Here is a 23,385-nt window from a genome sequence, read left to right on the forward strand (position 1 = left end):
CGAGATGGTTTAGGGGTGAGCTGGACCGCAGAGTGAAGGCAAAAGGGCCAACAAGTGCCAAGCATCTCTCGGGGAACTCCTTCAAGACTGTTGGAAGACCATTTCAGGTGACTACCTCTTGAAGCTCATTAAGAGAATGCCAAGAGTGTGCAAAGCAGTAATCAAAGCAAAAGGTGGCTAATTTGAAGAACATAGAATATGACATTTTTCAGTTGTTTCACACTTTATACACTTATATATATATATATATATATATATATATATATATATATATATATATATATATATATATATAAAACTAATATTATATTATGACATGTCCTCCTGCTTATCTTTATTATGGTTGTTATACTTTATGTGAGGGTATTATGCAAATTGTGAATGGGTGAGCATGTGTGCAGAATGATTGAAATTCTTTAACATACACAGGCCTAACTAATGAATCTGAGGGATCTAAGAATCATTTGTGAATTCTGAGGAGTGTTTACAGGATGGTCCATTTTCTGTGCACATTGCTCCATGTTGACTCATATCTTCCATGAATAAGGCCCAACGAGTAAATGAATAAAGTACACTCCTGCATACATTTATTGTATACTAGAGAGTCAATCAGTATACATGTGCACACCCGTCTACATGTAATGCGAACAGTGTGCTGTAAATAGAAACTGAGCAAGTTGTTTTGTCTCTCTTGTTCTTTTTAGGCTATTATCAGCTGGTGCCACCAAGGTGTATGCCATCCTTACTCATGGCATTTTCTCAGGGCCTGCAATCTAAAAAATTTCTTTCTAAAGTTACTTGTCCTGACATGAATTATTACTTAGTTTTAAAAGTCGAACGATTGATCAGCCAGCTGATTAATAAGGCAGATTTTTGCAGTTTTTTAAATTAATCATGCATCGGCCGATTGTGCTGCAAATTAGGCCGATTATTAGGTGGGCGCATCTGACACACCAACTATGCTTTTACATTCTGTGCTTGGATGAGAGAACATAACTCTCCCTTACCAGCAGGTGGCAGTAGTCTGTATTCAGCATCCAAACAGGAAAACCGGAAAAGAGTTAGAGAGTTGAATATGTAAAGCAAGCAGCATTTTCACCTGCTGTAATCGTTACTAATGGACTTGTGCAGCTTTTTTCAATCATGTCCTCTAAGTTGCAAAGACAAGAGCAAGAATAAAATTTTTTATTGTGTGCTCTTTCGCTAAGCTAATTAGCCAATCGTATTCTCTTTCTCGCCGATGAGCTCCGCCACTGATGCTTGCAGAATCAGCTCAGAAACAGCTGATGCCGTCTGACCATAGCCAACGGTGCGGAAAAAACTAAAGTCAACCGACACTCAACCGTGGTGTGCTTTAAATTCATATCATTCGTACTTAATCTTGCCTTGTATATTTTCTTGGTTAAATAATCTCTACTTTTGGAGAGCGTATGAGTATAACATTTGAGAAGAGAAAGAGAATAACATTTAGAGTATTGTTGTTATTATTAGTATTGCTAACTGTATTGTTAGTGAGCTGTCAACCAGCTGTAGTTTAGGCTACTGGTAGGCATGGTAACAAAAACCTGGTAACTAGTGCACTGATTAGAGAGGCTTGTGTTGTGTGCAATATATTTTTAATTTAAACAATTTTCTGTATCATGTCTTATTAAGAATTAGATTTTATGACATGGGGGGCTGATTTCCCAGTTTTCCCAGTTTTCCCTGATTTTTGCCCATAGGCTGCCAATTTACAAATATTGGCATCATCATTGGCCAGAGAAAAACCCATTTTTGTCGACCTCTACTTAGTTTGTGTTCAGACCAGAGAAGCACTGAAAGCCTATTACAATTTGGATCTAATAAAAAATTGGAGATCTTTATTGTGTATTGTTATAGCTGGTGCAGGTTAAACGCTGTCCAAAAACATCTGTGTTGTTTATTGGCAGAAGGAAAGAAAAGGGGATGTAGTGCCTGTCAAAAGTTTGTAAATGCCTAATCTTTTATTGGTTTTCTCCAGACATTCAGTTGGAATACTCAAACTTGCCAAAGGTGATCTTGTGATACAGTTCATCCCAGAGAAGTTCAATAGGATTTAAGTCTGTTGACTGGGCTGGCCATTCCACAACAGATAACACTCCAGCTGACTGTCTGATCTCTAAATAACACTTACAAACTATTGTAGGTGAAGTTGCTTCCAATTAACCATCATCCAGATAAAATTGCATAGGAGTGAAATATGGAACGGTAGCCATGTTGGTTCAGTATTCCTTTTAGCTGTAACAAGTCTTTCCCCTTCCCTGCCTCAAAACAACCCCAAATAATTAAGCTTTCCTCTCTATGTTTAGCTATGAGGCAGCCTGGTAACATTTTCTTTCTTATTTACTGTCTTACAGAAGTGCCTTTCTTAGAGCAACCAATTCTTGCATGTTTTGGCCTTTTATCCAGTTTGCTACATATTAACAAAAGGAACATGCATGTGTCTCAATGATAAAAAAAAAGTAGCCGTTTCCACACTCTGACAGGTCTTGAAACTGTATACAGTATGTTAGCTAGCTTGTTTTATTGTTTGGGAAAATATATTCATTATTTGGCTAGACTTTATCTAATATTGCTGCAATCTTTTTGACTGTAGAACAACATGGAAGTTAAGACTTAAATATTTTTTCACTGGTGACCAGAACAACATGGTCCTATTTAAAAATTATGATGGTAAATTTGGTAAATTGATGGTATTATGGTGAATTAGGTTGAGGTAAGGCTACTGTTTTGAACCCAACTATATATGTGATATTGGTGGATGTGTCCGAGTCCCTCTTGTGCTTAGTTGCAGTAAAAAGTACCAATAACCATAACAATGTTAGTGAATGGGAACCCACAGAAGCACACACAGATTTATACACACATTGTTTTGAGAAACATTTGTAATGTTAGTTGACCTTGATATCTACACAATATTCCCTATGATAAATACATTTTATTAGGTATTTTATGAGTTATTGAGGTGATTGAAGTTTTAAACATAAGCTTCTTGGCAGCTCTGTTGTAAAGCCATGTCTTGTTCTGTGTAAAACATCCTAATTGGCCCTTACTGTGGAATAAAAAATTTTTGCATGTTGCTTGTTTTAATGAAGCCTGTACTGGTGGTACAACTAGGAAAGCAGCATGAGTGAACGAACAGATGACAAAAAAAACAAAAGTAAATTTCATAATGCAATTTACTGCTTACATGACATTAGTAAACACTCAAAGTAACTCGTAAAGTTTAGTCAGTATTTTCCTTTTACACAAATGGCACCAAAGGGAGCATAAAAGTACATTTTTACAAACAGGTGGCAGGTGTAGCAAATCAGTATTGCATTAGTTACTCATAGCACGCGATAGTTTACAAATGGTCATGACTTAGTAACTAACATCTTTTCTTTGCTGATTGATGAACCATGTCCATGATCAATATATACACCAGTAAAATATACCTAAATAGAATTTCATGTTTTTGAGTTTGCTGTTGTATTTTACACCTCAGTCCTGTCATATGACTTGATATTGAATGCAATTTTTGCAGTTGTTTTCTGGCTCATTTAAAACATTTTGGCCACTTGTTTTCTTTCACAACAAAGATATATAGAGTCTTTATAACTGAACATTGTGTTCTTTGTCTATACACTGTCGTTGATGTGTATAGTATTGATGCATACTAAGTCTATTTTAACTTTACTAGATAGTCAAGACTCAAGAAACCTTTCAATGACAAGGCTATATTTATGAAAATGCTTTACTTCTGATCAAAGATGATTGTGTTGTTTTCTGTTTTCCAGGTCATCGACATTTCAATGATCCTTGCAGAGGCTATTCGGAGGACCCACAACGGTGAGTCTGTCTCGTATCTCTTCAGTCTTGTAACCTCTTCTTAGCGCATATCCCATTATTGTGCTTTATTACCAAAAGAAGAAGGAAAGAAAGAAACAAGGGAGCCTGACCCTAAGACCTCAGTAAGCTGATTGAGACCCCAAAGAAAATTTGCCTTCTGTGAAATCCTGGCACCCAGTCTACCTGTCTGAGCTGTACATCTCTAGTTAAGGATTCTAGCAAGTCTTTAAAAAGACTGTGAACATTTAGTTCCTAGTCTTAAACGCATTCTGTTTAGTACCTTACACGGGTTGCGACTAGCTCGACTAGATGCTTGACCATTCGGGTGACAATCTGTTACATTTTATTTATTTGGGTTTGATTTGTATAAGTTGATTGGAATACATGTATCTACACAGGCAAGAAAGTCAAGTTAGTTGAGTGAGTTTGTTTCCTTTCCTTCTTCCTTTTTTTGTTTGTTTTAGTAAATGCTGGGGGATCGTAAGTTAGGGTCTCTGCAGGCTGGAGCTTCCTTGGTAGTTTTCTTTTTCCACGTTCTTTATTTTATTTTTTTAAATTTAAATGTATTGTTATGAAATAATTTCGCCATACTTTCTTAGGATCCACCAAGAATTGTTTCACTTTTATATATTTTGAGTTTCTATTATTTTTCATTTGAAATTTGCTAAACTTGTTCTTATTAAAGAATTGTGACAAAGAGCGAGGACACTGGTTTGGGTTACTTTTTTGACTTTATAAAGTAAATGCTGTGTTTTGTATTTGTAAACATTTTATTAAATTCTGGAAAATCTCATTGAAATTTAGTTTTGTGCTGAGTAACAGCATGTAGAAATGTTTCAGATCTATTAATTAACTTGGCCAGAACATTTTACTTATTGACCCAGTACACATAATGTGCAGTGTATATATAAAAAGAAAAAGAAAAAAAAAAGGAGCCATGTTTTGATATGATGTGATTAATGTCCACAGTATTGAGCTAGAGTGCACCAGTCAAATAAATGAATCACTTACTAATTCTCATCACCAAATAACTATTTTAAAAGTGACAGTTTGACACGTTAATATTTTTTTTAAAAGTCTTCATCCATAGCCAAGTGTTTGGTCTTCATAGAATTAGAGAAGTATATAGGTTACATTAATTCTTTATTTATAGCTTATTAACTAAAATTAGTTAACAATTAATAGCTTAGTCAAACATAGACTGATCTTATATCAGATTAATGAACTCCAAACATTCTTCATTAACTTTGTGACTTTACAGAGTGTCCGGTGTTCTCAAGGAATCTAGCACCATGCTAATGCGGACTGCGCTGTTACAAGCGGGCTTTTCCTCCTGTTAACATTGAGACCATGCACTCATGGTGGATGAGTCTCAGGTGGATTTTGTACTGGTGGGAAAACATAAGCCAATCATCTTTAAACAGCAGTGCCCTTTTGACTCTGCCTGCATGCTTCACATGCATATTCTCTTTGCTGGAGAAAGACTGAAGGGTAGAATTTTGAATTAGAAAGCCTGCCATGGAAACATAATCATTAGAAAACATCTGTGTTCAAGACCGCTTCACATATTAACCATTGTGAATAAATCCTGTATCAGCAATTCATTTTTCTTTGGCATGCTTCATAGAATTGTTAGAAAATGCTGACAATACAGCTGTTATATCTAAGATAAGTTGGTTTAAAAGTCACCTTGCATCCTGGCCAAGTGTCCTATACAGCTGAGTGTGCTTTCTTTTTTTGTGATCAACATTTTTATTCAAAATTAGTTTTATTGCAGAAACATATCAACGATCACCATTCAAAAGTACAGACAGATGCCATGGAGCCGACCACTTGAATAAAGAAAGAAAGATAGAAAAAAAAAGCAAAAGTCAGCTAGGTATAGTAGTACTTTCCAGCCTATTTAGCAACATCACAGCAATATTCGTCCAACTCCAAATAGTGTTGTCCTTTGCGTGCTAAGCCTGGCAGTGGTACCTTTTAACAAGACAATATCTCTGAATTATGATAAAAAATTTACGAGCTTCAAAATGTACAAATTTTTTGGCGCCAGTACTTGCAGCTGATATTGTCCTTTTTTTTTTAAAGTGTACTTCTAATCAGCTTTAACACCGTGGATCATTCCTGCCAGCTGGCATGACAGATTCAATGCAGGCTGTAAGAATTCCAGCATGTTGCCTGTACTTGTGATATTTTGGATTTTGAGATTGTAATGCTTATCATTTGACTAGCTAGTTAGGTTAAACTTCAAAAAGAAGTTACCCTAACAGGTCTGCTTGTTCACATTACTTGAAAATGTGTGGAAACTGTCATCTTTCTCAAGTTGTACTCAAAACTCAAAGGCATTAGGATATTTATTTATTCCATTTAACAATTCTTAAATCATGACATCAAAACACTAAGAAAACCTGCACATAATGCACTCAGGAAATAAAATACAAAAAAACAAATAAAATATCAATTTCTGTTTTTGAAACATTTTAAACTTAAAAAAAAAAAAAAAAAGAAAAAAAGTGGTAAAGTACAGGATCAACAGAATTTTCAGGGATATCAAAGTCAATCATGAGAGGAGAAGTTTAATTAGTGCCCAGTTTTCATAGGCATTACTTTGAGAGGCAAATGTAGCTGTAATGATCTGAGGCTGATTAACTGTGTCTGAGAATTTGTAAGGGAATTGCTGTTTAGCTTGAATAATGGATTCAAGATTGATTTTAATGCACATAGACATTTCATTGGGGATAACACCTTTCATAAGGTCATGCATTATGAAAGGTCGAAAACCACCAACTGTGTGAAAATGTCTCAACCTTTTAATTAAAACTCAGCCACCATTCACACCATATTGCTTTACCAAACTGTCATTCTGTATTGCTGTTTTACTGTACTAGCACTGCATAAAATTGAAAGCTAAATTGAATTTAAATTAACACTTTATTTGCCAAATACACATTCATACGGAGTACGACATGCAGTGAAATGCTTTTTGCGACTGTCCAACCTGTAAACATGAAAAATAGAATTTAAATATACAGTGAGGAAAATAAGTATTTGAACACCCTGCTATTTTGCAAGTTCTCCCACTTAGAAATCATGGAGGGGTCTGAAATTGTCATCGTAGGTGCATGTCCACTGTGAGAGACATTATCTAAAAAAAAAAAATCCAGAAATCACAATGTATGATTTTTTTTAACTATTTATTTGTATGATACAGCTGCAAATAAGAATTTGAACACCTGAGAGAGTCAATGTTAATATTTGGTACAGTAGCCTTTGTTTGCAATTACAGAGGTCAAACGTTTCCTGTAGTTTTTCACCAGGTTTGCACACACTGCAGGAGGGATTTTGGCCCACTCCTCCACACAGATCTTCTCTAGATCAGTCAGGTTTCTGGCCTGTCGCTGAGAAACACAGAGTTTGAGCTCCCTCCAAAGATTCTCTATTGGGTTTAGGTCTGGAGACTGGCTAGGCCATGCCAGAACCTTGATATGCTTCTTACAGAGCCACTCCTTGGTTATCCTGGCTGTGTGCTTCAGGTCATTGTCATGTTGGAAGACCCAGCCTCGACTTCTTCAGTGCTCTAACTGAGGGAAGGAGGTTGTTCCCTAAAATCTTGCAATACATGGCCCCGGTCATCCTCTCCTTAATACAGTGCAGTCGCCCTGTCCCATGTGCAGAAAAACACCCCCAAAGCATGATGCTACCACCCCCATGCTTCACAGTAGGGATGGTGTTCTTGGGACGGTACTTATTATTCTTCTTCCTCCAAACACGTTTAGTGGAATTATGACCAAAAGTTCTATTTTGGTCTCATCTGACCACATGACTTTCTCCCATGACTCCTCTGGATCATCCAAATTGTCATTGGCAAACTTAAGACGTGCCTGGACATGTGCTGGTTTAAGCAGGGGAACCTTCCGTGCCATGCATGATTTCAAACCATGACGTCTTAGTGTATTACCAACAGTAACCTTGGAAACGGTGGTCCCAGCTCTTTTCAGGTCATTGACCTTCCTTAGAATCATTGAGACCCCACGGTGAGATCTTGCATGGAGCCCCAGTCCAAGGGAGATTGACAGTCATGTTTAGCTTCTTCCATTTTCTAATGATTGCTCCAACAGTGGACTTTTTTTCTCCAAGCTGCTTGGCAATTTCCCGTAGCCCTTTCCAGCCTTGTGGAGGTGTACAATTTGTCTCTAGTGTCTTTGGACAGCTCTTTGGTCTTAGCCATGTTAGTAGTTGGATTCTTACTGATTGTATGGGGTGGACAGGTGTCTTTATGCAGCTAACGACCTCAAACAGGTGCATCTAATTTAGTATAATAAATGTAGTGGAGGTGGACATTTTAAAGGCAGACTAACAGGTCTTTGAGGGTCAGAATTCTAGCTGATAGACCGGTGTTCAAATACTTATTTGCAGCTGTATCATACAAATAAATAGTTTAAAAATCATATTATGATTTCTGGATATATATATATATATATATATATATATATATTTTTTAGATTATGTCTCTCACAGTGAACATGCACCTACGATGACAATTTCAGACCCCTCCATGATTTCTAAGTGGGAGAACTTGCAAAATAGCAGGGTGTTCAAATACTTATTTATCTCACTGTAAGGATAAAATTAAAGTAAATAACTAAGTATAAAGTATAACTATTAAGTATGTGTGTGTGTGTGTGTGTATATATATATATATATATATATATATATATATATATATATATATATATATATATATATATATATATATATATATATATATATATATATATATAAAATGTGTGTGTGTGTGTGTGTGTGTATATATATATATATATATATATATATATATATATATATATATATATATATATATATATATATATAAAATGTGTGTGTGTGTATATATATATATAAAATGTGTATATGTTAATTTTAATTCAATTTAGCTATCAATTTTATGCAGAGCTAGTACAGTAAAACAGCATTACATATTACATATTGACCATATGCAGTATAATGTGACAAAGTGACACTGTGCTGTGCAAGTCCAGAGTTAAGGTGTCATATGAATAGTGTACATAGTACACTGCTGGAACATGATGATTGAGTAATTGCATGAATGAGTTGTAAAGGTGTTCATTAAAGCGTGCACTCAGCATCCACTTTGTTAGGAAAACCTGCACATTCATGCACTTAACTTATCGACCAATCATGTGGTGGCAACACAATGCAAAAATTGTGCAAAAACTGGTCAATAAAGAAAAAGTGTGATCTCTCTGACTTGGTTGTTGGTTCCAGGTGGAGTTGGTTTAAGTTCTTCAGAAACTATTAATATGGATTTTCACACAACAGTCTCTAGAGTTGACACAAAATGGTGTGAAGAAACAAACAAACAAACAAAAAACACCTCAAGGTAAATGTATTGTTCATTCTGAGATGTTTTGCTGTTTACCACAGATGTAAAGAGTGCTTATTTGGGTTACTAGTCATCCTACTCTGATCTCACTCAACAGAGTGCTTCATTCAACAAACCCTATTCACTTTTTATTTATTTATTTATTTTTTTACATTTTTCTGTATAAACACTTTGTGGGGGGGGGAATGGGATTAGCTGTTTCTGGTACCAGCATCCATGCCACAAGTTAAAGAGGTCACCCTTTTCTTATTCTGATATTCTTTAAATTAATCCTTTTGCTTCTGCCAAATGCTTGGCTGATTGGAATTTAGGAATTCTGGACTCCTAAAATGAACAATTTCATGATAAAGAGGACTGTTGATTGCAGTTTGTTACAATCACAATTATAATGACATCATAATGTGTTTTTCACAAGAATTATAATAATTGTAAAATCCCTATTTATTGTAATATACTTTGCCAGCATGTGTCTAAATAGCATAAAACTGGTTTGCCAGACTAAGTTGTCTTTTGCGTGTCATGTTTACTGATTTTAGAATGATGGCTATAGTGACGGGGCCAAATGTACACAATATGGACAAAAATATTGGGACACCTGACTTTCCCAGCCATATGTGTTTTTTTCCCAAACTGTGTTGAAATGTATTCTTTAGTAGCCTTGGCGAACCTTCCTATCTTGACCTTCTTGGAGACAGGATGCTCCTGTCTTTGCTGACCTGTACATTTTGTGCTATCGCGTGACTGGATGTTAGAAGACCAAGGGCGTTCAGTTAGAAGATAGCTATAAGCACATCCTGTTCCTTTGCTTACGCACATATTTTCTTACGCACATATGTTTCTGACTATCTCTGTCAACACACGATAACTCTGTCTGTGTCCCCGCCTTTCCTACGCACTATGGCTTGGACTGATGTGTATATCTACCCGGCCGTGCGGCCCAGTCCTTTGAGCAGTGGGATTGAATAAACCAGACTTGATTTTAATCGTGTGGGTTGTTCTGTCATTGCTCTGGAGCTCCTAAGGCCTTGCAGAGAAGAGACACAGGCGAGAGGGCAGGGATCTTTCTTACAATTTGGTGACCCCTACGTGATACTCTTGATTGACATGTTTGATTGACTACCTGGTTGGCAGTATTTGGACTAGGATATCTCCTTCAGGGGAAGGTAGACCTCAGTATTGGTATTACTGAGCAGGTATAGGATTAGGGTATTCCTGTATAGCCCCTGAAAGGAAGGAGGACCTCAGTATTATAGTTACTGGGCAGAGCGCGCTGTAAAACAAAAAGGAAAATATTCTCTCTGTGTCTCTTGCCTGTATTGCCATTAAGTATTGGTGTTGGTATTTTAAAATGGGAAACTCATACCCTAAGCCTGAGCCTGGAGAGATGCCTTCTGTTTGGATGCAACGTTGTGGTCTAACATACTTCGTTACTCCTTATCTTGACAATTTGGCTGGTTGGACTGAGGCAACCCCTCAGATTCCACCTTACCCCAGAGAGGGTACATTTGATCCAGGGTATTTAGCCTCCGCGTATCGCATGATTTATGAAGGCCTCGGAGATCCACAATGGAATCTCGGTTATATGCGGGAATGTTATGGGCGATGGTATGAGATGAAGAAAATCTGGGACGAACGCAAAAACATTTACACTCCAAAAAGAGTATTGAAGGGTATTCCAAAACCCAGGACCCCAAAGGATTCTGGTCTTTAACTCCCATACCACTCTCCATTTCTCTCGCTAAACCGCCGCCTTATTCGGGAAGGGAAAAAAGGTATTGCCCAATGCGCCTGACCGTAACCCCAAACCACCTCCAGTGGCTAATATGTATCCATCGCTAGCCGCGATGAAGGTCTCCGACACAGGAGAAACATCAGCCAAGAAAAACCCTAAGAAGGGCTAAAAAGAAACCCAAGGACGAGGAATCTAGTGATTCCAGTTCCGACTCTAGCTCTGACAGCTCAGGCGATGACAGTGACCCTGATGATGTTGGTCCCGATGCTGGGACGCTTCCGATCCTCCCGTGGAATGCAGCATGTGTATGGGTAGCTAAACCCTCAGGAGTACAGGTTACTCCGCCTTCACCATCTGCTCTTAAAGATATCATTAGTCTCTTGCCCTCCCCCGATAAACCTCTGCCTTTTGTCGATATGTTAATCAAAAGTTCGCGTAACTGTCAGCTGACTGGCGCAGATTATAGATTCATCTTGCAAAGTAAACTAGGCGATAGTTATGACGAGGATAGTTTGCTTGGACACGTCCCGGTGTTAAAATATTCGAATGATGAAGTAGTTAATGAGGAGATAAAGGAGGAGGAGGAGGGGGGAGAGGCGGCAGGAGGAGCAGAAGAAGGAGTAAGGCCACGTAGAAAGAAGAAAACAACACGGGTAAGATCCACCTTGTTCTGGAAAGATAATCCAGACGCCCTAATAACGTTGACGTCCTCCATATGAGGCCAAGGTTAAACATTTGACGCCTGTGTTTATTAAACAATATCCTTTATCACCTGAAAAAACTACTGGCATTGACTCTATTTTGAATTCTCTTTTGCAACAGGGCGTTGTCACCCCATGCGTCAGCCCATACAACACACCTGTTAATCCTATTCCAAAACCAGATGGCTCGTGGAGATTCACCCAAGATCTGCGAAAAATAAACGAACTGATTATTCCAGTCGCACCAATTGTCCCCGACGTCTCCTCCATCATAGCCTCAAATCCATGTACTCATACAGTATTTTCTGTAATTGAACTCTGCTCTGCTTTCTTCAGTGTTCCTGTAGTGAAGGAGACGCAGCCTCTCTTTGCCTTCACACACAGGGGGCAGCAGTACACGTGGACTAAATTAAATAGGACTGAACGCACAGCCAGCACCTCTGATCTAAAAATAGGATTGTTGAATATTAGATCTCTCACGCCAAAAGCGCTGACTATAAACGAAATTATTACCGACCAGGAGTTCAATATAATGTGTTTGACAGAAACGTGGATTAAATCGAATGAATATGTAGCATTAAATGAGGCGAGTCCTCCTGGGTATAGTTACATACACCAACCCCGTCTAAATGGCAGAGGAGGTGGAGTAGCAGCTATTTATAATAATAATCTAAACGTCACACAAAAGACTAAACACAAATGTAAAACATTTGAAGTTCTTTACGCCAACATAAAATATTCAGTGTCCGAAAGCAGGTCAAGTCAGTTAATTCCACTAATTATTATTTATAGACCCCCAGGGCCCTACTCTGATTTTCTGATAGAATTTGCAGATTTCATTACAAATCTAGCTACTTCTTTAGACAAAGCATTAATTGTTGGAGACTTTAATATTCATTTTGATAATCAGGAAGACTCCTTAAGAGCAGCAGTTGTGTCCATTCTAGATTCAGTCGGAATTAATCAGAATGTTATAGGACCCACTCATAGTGGTGGACACACTCTCGATTTGTTGTTAACATTTGGATTAAAAATAAAAAACTTAGTCATAATTCCACAGTCTGAAGCTATTTCAGACCATTATCTAATCTCGTTTAAAATTTGCCTTAGTCATTGCATTTCTACGTCACCACGTTACCGTGTTAAGCGTACTTTCACGTCAGCTACAGCAGCGCGTTTATTAATAATCTTCCGATATTACGATATTAGATAGATCTCCGTCAGACCCCGCAGAGCTCGACTGGGCCACTGAACATCTAGAAACAACGTTACGTTACACTCTAGATGATGTAGCTCCCCTTAAGACCAAAATGATCAGGAGAAAAATTAGCACAGTGGTATAATGATCATACGCACCTTAAAACAGACCACTCGAAAACTAGAGCGTAAATGGCGTCAAACAAAATTAACAGTATTTCAAATAGCATGGAAGGAGAGCCTCTTAAATTATAGAAAATCTCTTAGTGCTGCCAGATCAGCATATTTCTCCACCCTCATAGAAAATAACAAGCATAATCCTAGATTTTTATTCAGCACGGTAGCAAAATTAACAGGAATAAAAGCACTACACTAACATGCACACCACCAATAGGTAGTAATGATTTCATGAACTTTTTTAATAATAAAATTGAAAACATCAGGCAAGAAATCCAGACGGTTAATATAAATCCAAATTATTTTACAAGTAACCCTGTAGACAGCAGTGTCATTATAACGGACAATCAACTACAAAGCTTCACTCCTATTCATGAGAGTGACTTAATTTCATTAATCTCCTCATCAAAACCATCAACCTGCCTTCTCGATCCCTTGCCTACAAGTTTCTTTAAACAGATAGCTCCAGAGGTAATCAAACCTGTTTTAAAAATAATTAACTCTTCCATTAGCACTGGTTATGTACCTAAATCCTTCAAACTGGCAGTTATCCACCCCCTTATTAAGAAACCTGACCTTGACCCATGTCAGTTGTCCAACTACAGACCGATATCAAATCTTCCCTTTATATCCAAAATTTTAGAAAAGGTTGTAGCACAGCAGTTATGCTCACATCTGCTTATGAATAACGTTTTTGAAATGTATCAGTCAGGATTTCGGCCTCATCATAGCACAGAGACGGCGCTAGTTAAGGTGGTAAATGACCTGTTATTGGCCTCTGATCAGGGTTTTGTCTCCTTACTTGTTTTGCTCGACCTTAGTGCAGCTTTTGACACCATTGATCACACTATACTGCTTGCTAGACTTGAGAACGTTGTAGGAATAAAGGGAACAGCTCTCTCTTGGCTCAGGTCTTATTTGACTGATCGCTATCAGTTTGTGGATGGTAAAGTTTGGTGTTCCTCAAGGATCTGTCTTGGGCCCACTGCTTTTCTCTTTATATATGCTGCCTCTTGGTGAAATCATTCATAAACATGGGATTCGCTTCCATTGCTATGCTGATGACACACAGCTGTATATTTCAGCAAAGCCAGATGAGAGATCAGCTTAACAATGTTGAGAAGTGTGTAAAGGACATTAGACAGTGGATGCTTAATAACTTTCTTCTGCTCAACTCAGACAAGACAGAAGTACTTTTACTAGGACCACATGCAGCTAGAAATAAACTTTCCGATTATGTAGCATCTCTGGATGGTGTTTCTGTTTCAGCATGTACGGCTGTCAAAGACCTTGGTGTGATTATTGACCCGAGTCTTTCCTTTGAGTCTCACGTGAATAATATCACCAGAATCGCCTTCTTTCACCTTAGAAATATTGCTAAGATTAGAAATATGATGTCGTTGCAGGATGCAGAAAAACTAGTTCATGCTTTTGTTACTTCTAGATTAGACTACTGTAACGCTTTACTGTCTGGGTGTGCGGTAAGTGCATAAATAAGCTTCAGTTAGTCCAGAATGCAGCAGCAAGGGTCCTCACTAGATCTAGGAAATATGACCACATCACCCCTGTTTTAATCAGTCTACACTGGCTCCCAATCAAATCTCGCATTGATTATAAAATATTACTACTGACGATAAAGCACTTAACGGTCATGCACCGCAGTATCTGAGTGAACTTCTGTACCAGTATGATCCTCCACGCCTACTTAGATCAAAAGGTGCTGGCTATCTGTTGGTTCCTCAAATAATGAAGACTACAGCAGGGGGCAGATCTTTCTCTTATAAAGCCCCACAGTTATGGAACAGCCTTCCAATCAGTGTTCGGGACTCAGACACAGTCTCAGTGTTCAAGTCGAGGTTGAAAACTTATTTATTTAGTCAAGCCTTTTATCAGTAGATTTTCTTAGGTAAAGGCACAGATCTGGAGGAACATGGATATAGAGTGTTTGGTGAACTGGTATATTTGTATGCTGTCGTCCCTCACATTCACACGTTCACTCAGGTTTGTTGACGGTGGTGTGGTGGGTCGTCTCTTATCCCAGAGATCCCTCATGTCTGTGTTACCTTCTGGTTCTCCCTTTTAGTTATGCTGCCATAGCGAGTCTTGCCGGAGTCCAAACTGCACAGTGACATTAACTTTCATACACCAATAGTTACACTTAATAATCCATATCCTTCTCTTCCCGTCACCCTCTCTCTCTCTCTCTCTCTCTCTCTCTCTCTCTCTCTCTCTCTCTCGGTCGAGTTAAACATGCTCCTGAGGCTCCAGTGACCACTGTTCCTGCCCCTCTCCCTCCGTGGATCTTCACACTTCTGTGCAGCTCGGGACGGTCTCTCATCAACACCTTGGGTGGTTCCATGTAATTCCGGAGTAGAACGGGTGCTTTTGAGGACGGATTGACTGTAGTTGGTGTCAGCGGTCTGCTGCACTGACTCGGGAGTGCAGTTTGCTTCTGATCATCATCACTGTGCCCGCAACTTTGCATATATGCTTCAAATGGACATTTGGTGCAACCCAGATGAGGATGGGTTCCCTCTTGAGTCTGGTTCCTCTCAAGGTTTCTTCCTTATGCCATCTCGGGAGTTTTTCCTTGCCACAGTTGCTCATCAGGGACAAACATACTTACAAAGAACATATTTACATTTAATCACCACATTATCTGTGTAAAGCTGCTTTGAGACAATGTTCATTGTTAAAAGCGCTATACAAATAAAAATGAATTGAATTGAACTAGGCTGCCACAGGGGTATATCGATTCCCCCGCGGTCTTCGCGACCACGGTTAAGAACGCCCTGTCGAGCCTCTGCCTCCCCCCTGATTCAGTGGTTCTACAGTACGCTGATGATCTCCTGGTAACTGCTACCGACTATGACACCTGCCAGGCGTACACTGGCCCTTATCAAGCACATGGCTGAAAAGGGTTTCAAAGTATCCAAGACGAAACTACAGTTCTGCCAGAACACTGTCCGGTACCTGGGCTATGAACTTTCTCAGGGTTCCAGGAAACTGACTGCTGAACGAATACAAGTCATCATGGACACTCAGCGGCCCGCCACTAAACAGGCATTGCAGGCTTTCCTCGGCCTTATCAACTACTGCCGTCAGTGGATTCCAGACTGCTTTTGTATGACAAGTGTCTTCGCACTGCAGTGAAGCACTCTGATCCTCAACCGCGCCTTGACATGGAATCCGAAATGCTGGCCGCCGGGGCCTTGAAACGAGCCCTGTGTACGGCTCCCACACTGGGACTGCCTAACTACAGCCTTCCGTTCCACCTGTGCGTGGCAACTCAACCAGGAACAGCATCTGGGGTGTTGGCTCAGGAACATGGGGAGGCATGCGACCTTGTGCGTTTCTTTCAAAATCCCTTGACTCCGTGGCTCAGGGTTTGCGGTCTGTCTTCATGCCGTTGCCTCCTGTGCTCTGATGGTAACTGATGCTGAAAAGATCGTTCTATCTCATCCTCTGATTCTGCACACCTCACATCAGGTAACACAGATATTACGCAATCTAAACACACAGAACATGTCTTCACAACGTCGCTCAGGGTATGAGACTGTTTTGTTGGCCACTGAGCAGTTAACTATCGTCTCGTCTTCCCATGACACTGTAGCTCACGCCCTACAGCGCCTGCTTAACGCACGGGATGACTGTATGGGGCTCCGACCATGATTGCCTCACGAAATTGTCAATGACACCAGTATTCGCCTGACCTATCCTCTGTTCCCTTACAGATAGGCGATGTTCTCTTTGTTGATGGTTCCTGCTCCAAACCTAGTGATGGTGTTTATTTTTGTGGTTATGCTGTTTGTCGCCTGCCTAACACTGTCCTTGAGTCTTTCTCTCTTCCTTTTCTTCTGCACAGGCTGCTGAACTCTTCGCTCTTACCGCGCCTGTGTCCTCGCGGAAGACACTGGCGTCACAATTTATACTGACTCTCGTTATGCCTTCGGGGTAGCTCACGATTTCGGCCGCATCTGGCAATCTCGGGGCTTCACTACTGCTGATGGCAAACCCATTTCACACGCATCATTAGTACAAGATCTAATCACTGCCTGCCACCTGCCCCGTTCGTTGGCCATTGTAAAAACTAAGGCGCACTCCTCTGGTGATACAGACGAGGTGCGGGGTAATAGTCTCGCCGACCGCATGGCTAAGCAAGCTGCGGCCTCACGCCCTCTGCCACCAGATTTATCGCCAGCCATGGTGTCTGTTAATACCATGATCAGCGCTGTTCTACCTGACATGGACCTCTCTTCACTGCAGGCTTCGGCTTCACCTGCTGATCGCCTATTTTGGATGAGTCAGGGTGCTACTGACTCCGCAATCGTACTAGATGGACAGGGTCGTCTTTGCCTCCCACGTCACTGTACTCCATTCCTCGTCCGCGAGTTTCATGGTCCCACTCACCGCGGACGAAGAGGGGTGTTACATGACTTAACTGAAAGTTTCTGTATAGACCACCTGTACACAGACGTGAACAATATTCTAGATAGGTGTTTGACATGCGCACAAAATAACATCTCCAAACCAGGTGCCATACACCAACACCTTCCCGTCCCTGAGACACCTTTTCAGGAATGGCAGATCGATTTCACACACGTGCCAAGACAGGGCCCTTTCAGATATCTTTTGGTAATGGTGGATAAATTTTCACGGTGGGTAGAAGCTTTCCCCTGTAGCAAAGAAAACGCTAGAGTTGTGGTTCAAAAGCTAACTACTGAGATAATTCCTAGGTATGGCATCCCTGTAGGAATTGATTCTGATAAAGGAACCCCATTCACCTCCAAGGTTACTCAACTTCTGTGCAAGGAGCTGAAGATTAATTGGCATTTCCATATTCCGTACCACCCACAATCATCAGGCATTGTGGAATGCGCTAATCGTACAATAAACAACAAAATTCGTAAAGCCATGCACGCATCTGGCTCAAAAAATTGGCTGCATGCTCTCCACTCGTTCTCGCGGATATGCGAATGACCGCACAAGTGGCCCTTGATCATCTCTCACCGTATGAACTTGTAATGGGGCGACCCTTTCCCCTCCCATGGCGACGAGGCAAACAGGCTGTGGGTACGGGGGACCTAGATGTGCATCTCAGCGAGTACGCTGCAGGGTTGCTACAAACATTAGATGATTATTGGACACGGGTAAATGCAAGGAAACCCCCAATTCCGACCAAAAACACTCACCCCTTTAAGGTAGGGGATTGAGTCCTGGTGAAGAAATTGGACAAAATGGGAACACCCTTGGGTGAGACCCCTTACAGTGAACCTGCAGACGTGATCGCTGTGACTCGTACAGCTGTATTAACTGATCTCTTTCCACAGTGGATCCACGCCGGACGTCTGAAACATGCCCCAAAGTGATAATTGTTATAAAGATATATACTTAACTGTGGTGTTCTTATATGTCCTAGTGATCAGAAGTAAGAACTGACGCCATCGGTAGAACTTATTCTTCCACAGAGTTGAAGAGGGGGAATGGTCTAAGTAAGCCCGTGGATGACCTCCGTCGCACCTCAGACCTTCCTGTGCCGCCTCTTCGGACATTCTCCACATTGCAGGAAGTGTTGGGAGAAGCAGCGAGGACTGAACAGCAACCTCTTCTTGAGAAAAGCGCAGCCAGTGACCAGTATGGCTGCCATCGCTCTCCGAGAACCGCAGTACATGCGTTTGCGAAATTTATCTAATGATCAATACACTGATACATTCATGTAATTATACTTATTAGTTATTAAGTATAAAAGAGGGGATTGTTGAAATGTATTCTTTAGTAGCCTTGGCGAACCTTCCTATCTTGACCTTCTTGGAGACAGGATGCTCCTGTCTTTGCTGACCTGTACATTTTGTGCTATCGCGTGACTGGATGTTAGAAGACCAAGGGCGTTCAGTTAGAAGATAGCTATAAGCACATCCTGTTCCTTTGCTTACGCACATATTTTCTTACGCACATATGTTTCTGACTATCTCTGTCAACACACGATACGCACTATGGCTTGGACTGATGTGTATATCTACCCGGCCGTGCGGCCCAGTCCTTTGAGCAGTGGGATTGAATAAACCAGACTTGATTTTAATCGTGTGGGTTGTTCTGTCATTGCTCCGGAGCTCCTAAGGCCTTGCCGAGAAGAGACACAGACCAGAGGGCAGGGCATCTTTCTTACAAACTGTTATCGCAATACTGAGAGGCAAGCATTTGTATAGGGTGTGTTTGGATGCAGTAGCATAAAATGTTCCCTTTACTTGAACGAGGAGACCCAAACCTGTTCCAGCATGACAATACCCCTGTGCACAAAGCAAACTCTATGAATATATGCTTCGCATGGGTTGAAGTGGTAGATCTCCTGCTATAGAGATCTGTCCTCAACTCTACTGAACATCTTTGGGATGAATTGGAAAGCTGACTTCACCCCAGGCCACCTCACCTCACCTCACCTCCATTAGTACCTGACTTTACTAACACCCTTGTGTCTGAATGAGCATAAATCTCCAAACGCACACTCCAAAATCTCATGGAACATCATCCCCAAAGAGTGGAGGGAATTATAAGAGCAAATTGGATCTAAATGTAAAATGTGACGCTCAAAAAGCACATACCATACTTCTGAACAGGTGTGTCTGCACACTTTTGACAATATTTGACAAGCGAGATTTCAAAATGGGACACTTACCTACAGTGCCTTCTAATTATATTGGCTCTCAATATATGATGATAATATGATCAAAGAAATCTGTAGTTAAAAATTGTCTTTATTGTTTAACCTTTTGATATTTTGTTTAGCATATCCACAAAGAATACCAATATCAAACAATTGCAAGCACAATACATATATATTTATATCACAGTGTATATATATTTATCTATTTATTGAATATGTGTCATAATTATTGGAACCAAATACTTTGCAACAGCTGTGGGTCTTCTCCTAGACTCCACACTTCACTTAGGAAGAGTGTGATATTTTTTTAGAATGGCACACATATCTGACAGAACTGGCAATACATTTTTGTTTAATATTAGGCAAGGACCAGGACTGGTTTTATATTAGCACGTGTTCGATTTACGGCTAAAATACATAAATGTAAAAAGCCCTTGTCAATAAAAACCGAAAGGAGTAATACTGGAACAGTGCAGGGGATAAGGAAAAAAAATAAGGTGCTCTCTTCAATTTCTTCCCAGTCGATACAGTCTGCAAGAAAATCCACCCTTCCATTGTCTACCTCATTGACATTTGTTTGAAGGTAGGAATAATATGAAATAATATCCAACATGTTTCATAAAATATAAATCAGTGAATCTATTTTTATTAAACAGGTTACAGTTATCCATTGTACACAATTATTTACTGTACCAAAAAAAAATTTATATTGCTCTTATTAACATTTGGCCTGCAGTAAACATTTGGAAGTGCAGTAAACAATGTTTAATGAAGCAACACAGGGCAGAAGCAGAAAACGGTAAACTAGAGCAAAGCTTCAGGATTAGTAAATCCTGGTAAATGCAATGAACAGGCGAAAGCTCAAGGAGCTAAACAGAGTCACGTAACTGAAACCAAACTATACACGTCGTGACGGTAGCTTGGGTAGTCCAGCAGTGTTCGTCAGCCTAAACTCTAGAACGAACAATGTACTTGGTGGGGAATGGTGGTTATATAGCCTGGAGGCTGATGAGCTCCAGGTGTAGATGATTAGTACATAGGAGAGATGCTTGGAGTGATAGGTGGGTTATGTGAATGTGTGGCTGGTGGATCCCTGACATTAATGCACCTCTGGATGGAAATAAATATTGGATAAATATTGCACAATCCTATAAACTATTATTAATTAAATAGCTTTTAAATGCTATTTATATATCTGCCTAAATATTGGTAACAGGGTTGCAAAAAAGGATGTACATGTTTGAAAGAACAACAAAGAAGCAATTTTCACAGTGTTTTGAAGCATAAAATAAACTCCATTTATGGCACATACCACAAGAAACAAAAAACACGATCTATTTTTGCTATCACAGAGGTACTCAGTAGACTTGGGCGGTCTAACCAAGAGTGTTTGCCCTTTTGGACTGTTAGTTGTCCTTGGGTGTATTTTTACTAAAGTCTAGCCCCTCTCTCACACACACATTTAAATATTAATACGTTTTCATTTAAATTAGTGCTGGGAATTAACACATTATCTGAACACAATCCCTGAAACCCAAATAAAATAATTATTAAAATTATAATTTAAATAAAAAATATATATTATATAAAACTAAAATAAAAATAAAATGAGTGTAAAAAACTAAACTGCACTTATAATGTCAACCCACAATATAAACGAAAGCAAAACAGAGCTCCTGTTTTTGTTTTTTATGTACTTGGTTGTCTGATTTAAGACTCAAGGTTGAGCAGATCCATGCATGTTGTTTAATCATAAATGACCAGTAGGTGGCAGAGTAACTTGTATTAAATCTCTGACACAGCAGTGAATTAGAAATAATGGCACATTAATGGCCAAACTAATAGGCAGAAAAAAGAAAGTGCCCGAATTGGAGTATGATAACTTTTAAATAATTTCCACGATTATATATCATGTGTGTGTGTGTGTGTGTGTGTGTGTGTGTGTATATATATATATATATATATATATATATATATATATATACATATATATACACACACAAATGAAATGTATGTTGACTAAAAAGAAGCTGTAATGTTTTCACGTTTCAGACAGTATTTGAATGTAATAAGCGAATGTTTAATACTGAAAGTTTTTTAGTATTTGTGAGCTGTAATAAACAGCTATCAGAAATGAACAAAAAAATGAAATCAAAGCTATTTATTTTTCATCAAACAAAACTGAAATAAAAAAATCTAAATGTAACACTAAATCTTTATATTTTAAAAACAATAACTGCTCCAGACAAGGGAGGACCCTATGCTTATGAATTGGGGTTTTCTTGGACACCTTTCTGACAAAAGGGCTTCATGTTTGCACAGTATAGAAACTTTTTTTTATTTTTTTCATTTTAGAACCTTTTAGCAGATTTACAGTCAATAAGACTGCAGTTATCTAAATGTTTATATTATTGCTAAATAGTGAACAAAAGAATATGATATGTTTTACTTATTGTATCTAATTTTGTCTACCTTAGCAATGTGCCAGCCACCAAAGTCGGACATTCAGCAAAACCATGCCGAAAGCTTTGGGAAGCATGTTGTCTCAGAGCCAGGTATTTCTTTTCAAAGTTATATGCATGGTGGAGTTTTCAGCCTCATCTGCACCATCACCACTTTCCCGGTGTATAAAACTGTGTTTCGCCAGCAGTTGCACAGCACACTGATCCATGAGACTGTGTTACAGCTATATAATGAAGGACTACTGAAACTTTACCGTGGAGTAGTGCCACCCTTACTGATGAAGACTCTTCAGGGAACCATGGTTTTTGGCTTCCAGAACACCCTTCAGAAGCAGCTATCCCCTTTGGCTGAGTCATATATTCCCAGGGCAATGCTTCCTGCCCTGGCCGGGCTCAGGCTCGGGACCGGGGTAGTGGAGAGTTTGTTATTTACCCCCTTCGAGCGCGCACAGAGTATCCTACAAAACAGTGGCAACGACCACACCCTTCCCACTCTCAGCAATATTATGGCCCGGATGAGTTCTGAAACCTTAGCGAAAGGGTGGTACCGAGCTTTTTTACCCACTCTTACTCGTAATGCCTTAGGAAATGGGCTTTAGTTTGGCTTGAAGGATCCATTGTCCAAAGTACTCCATGAGCAAGATTGCCCCCCCCCCATAGCCTCATCTTTTGTATCAGGGATGGTCAGCTCCTTTGTGATCAGCTTGCCCTTGTATCCACTGTCAGTGTTGGTGGCCAACATGCAGGCCCAGGTCGGTGGAGAAAACCTGGGAGTGAGGGCAAGCTGGCATCAGCTGTGGCAGAAACGACAGCAATGTTTGGTGTTGTTGTACCGTGGAGGATCACTGGTCATTTTGCGCTCCTGCATCTCCTGGGGCATCACTACTGCCATATATGACCTGCTGATGAAACGCTCAGGATGAAGAACCCCATCAGTCCAACCTCTCAAAAATTTGGTTTTATCTTTTAAATTAGGTTTTATATTTGTAACCCAGGTCATTAACCTAGGTCACTAGCATTTATTGGCAATTTTATATAACTTTTTATAAAATGTATATATATATATATATAGAATAAGAAAGAGAGAAGAAAAATGCAGGAAAATTGCTTTATAAAATAAAATTAGAAATTTTGAGCCGATTGCTCATTGGTGAGGTGAAAGGTTAGTCCGCCCTTGCCGAACTTTAGCGGACAAGCAGGCA

The 23,385-nt window shown here is 39.6% G+C and overlaps 1 pseudogene; it reads left to right on the forward strand.

The window, feature by feature from the left end:
- The first annotated feature begins 53 nt into the window (after window positions 1–53).
- On the forward strand, window positions 54–23,290 carry LOC124386047 (annotated as a pseudogene).
- Window positions 23,291–23,385: the final 95 nt, after the last annotated feature.

The sequence above is a fragment of the Silurus meridionalis genome, chromosome 5 (assembly GCF_014805685.1).
Source record: "Silurus meridionalis isolate SWU-2019-XX chromosome 5, ASM1480568v1, whole genome shotgun sequence".
Taxonomy (NCBI): domain Eukaryota; kingdom Metazoa; phylum Chordata; class Actinopteri; order Siluriformes; family Siluridae; genus Silurus; species Silurus meridionalis.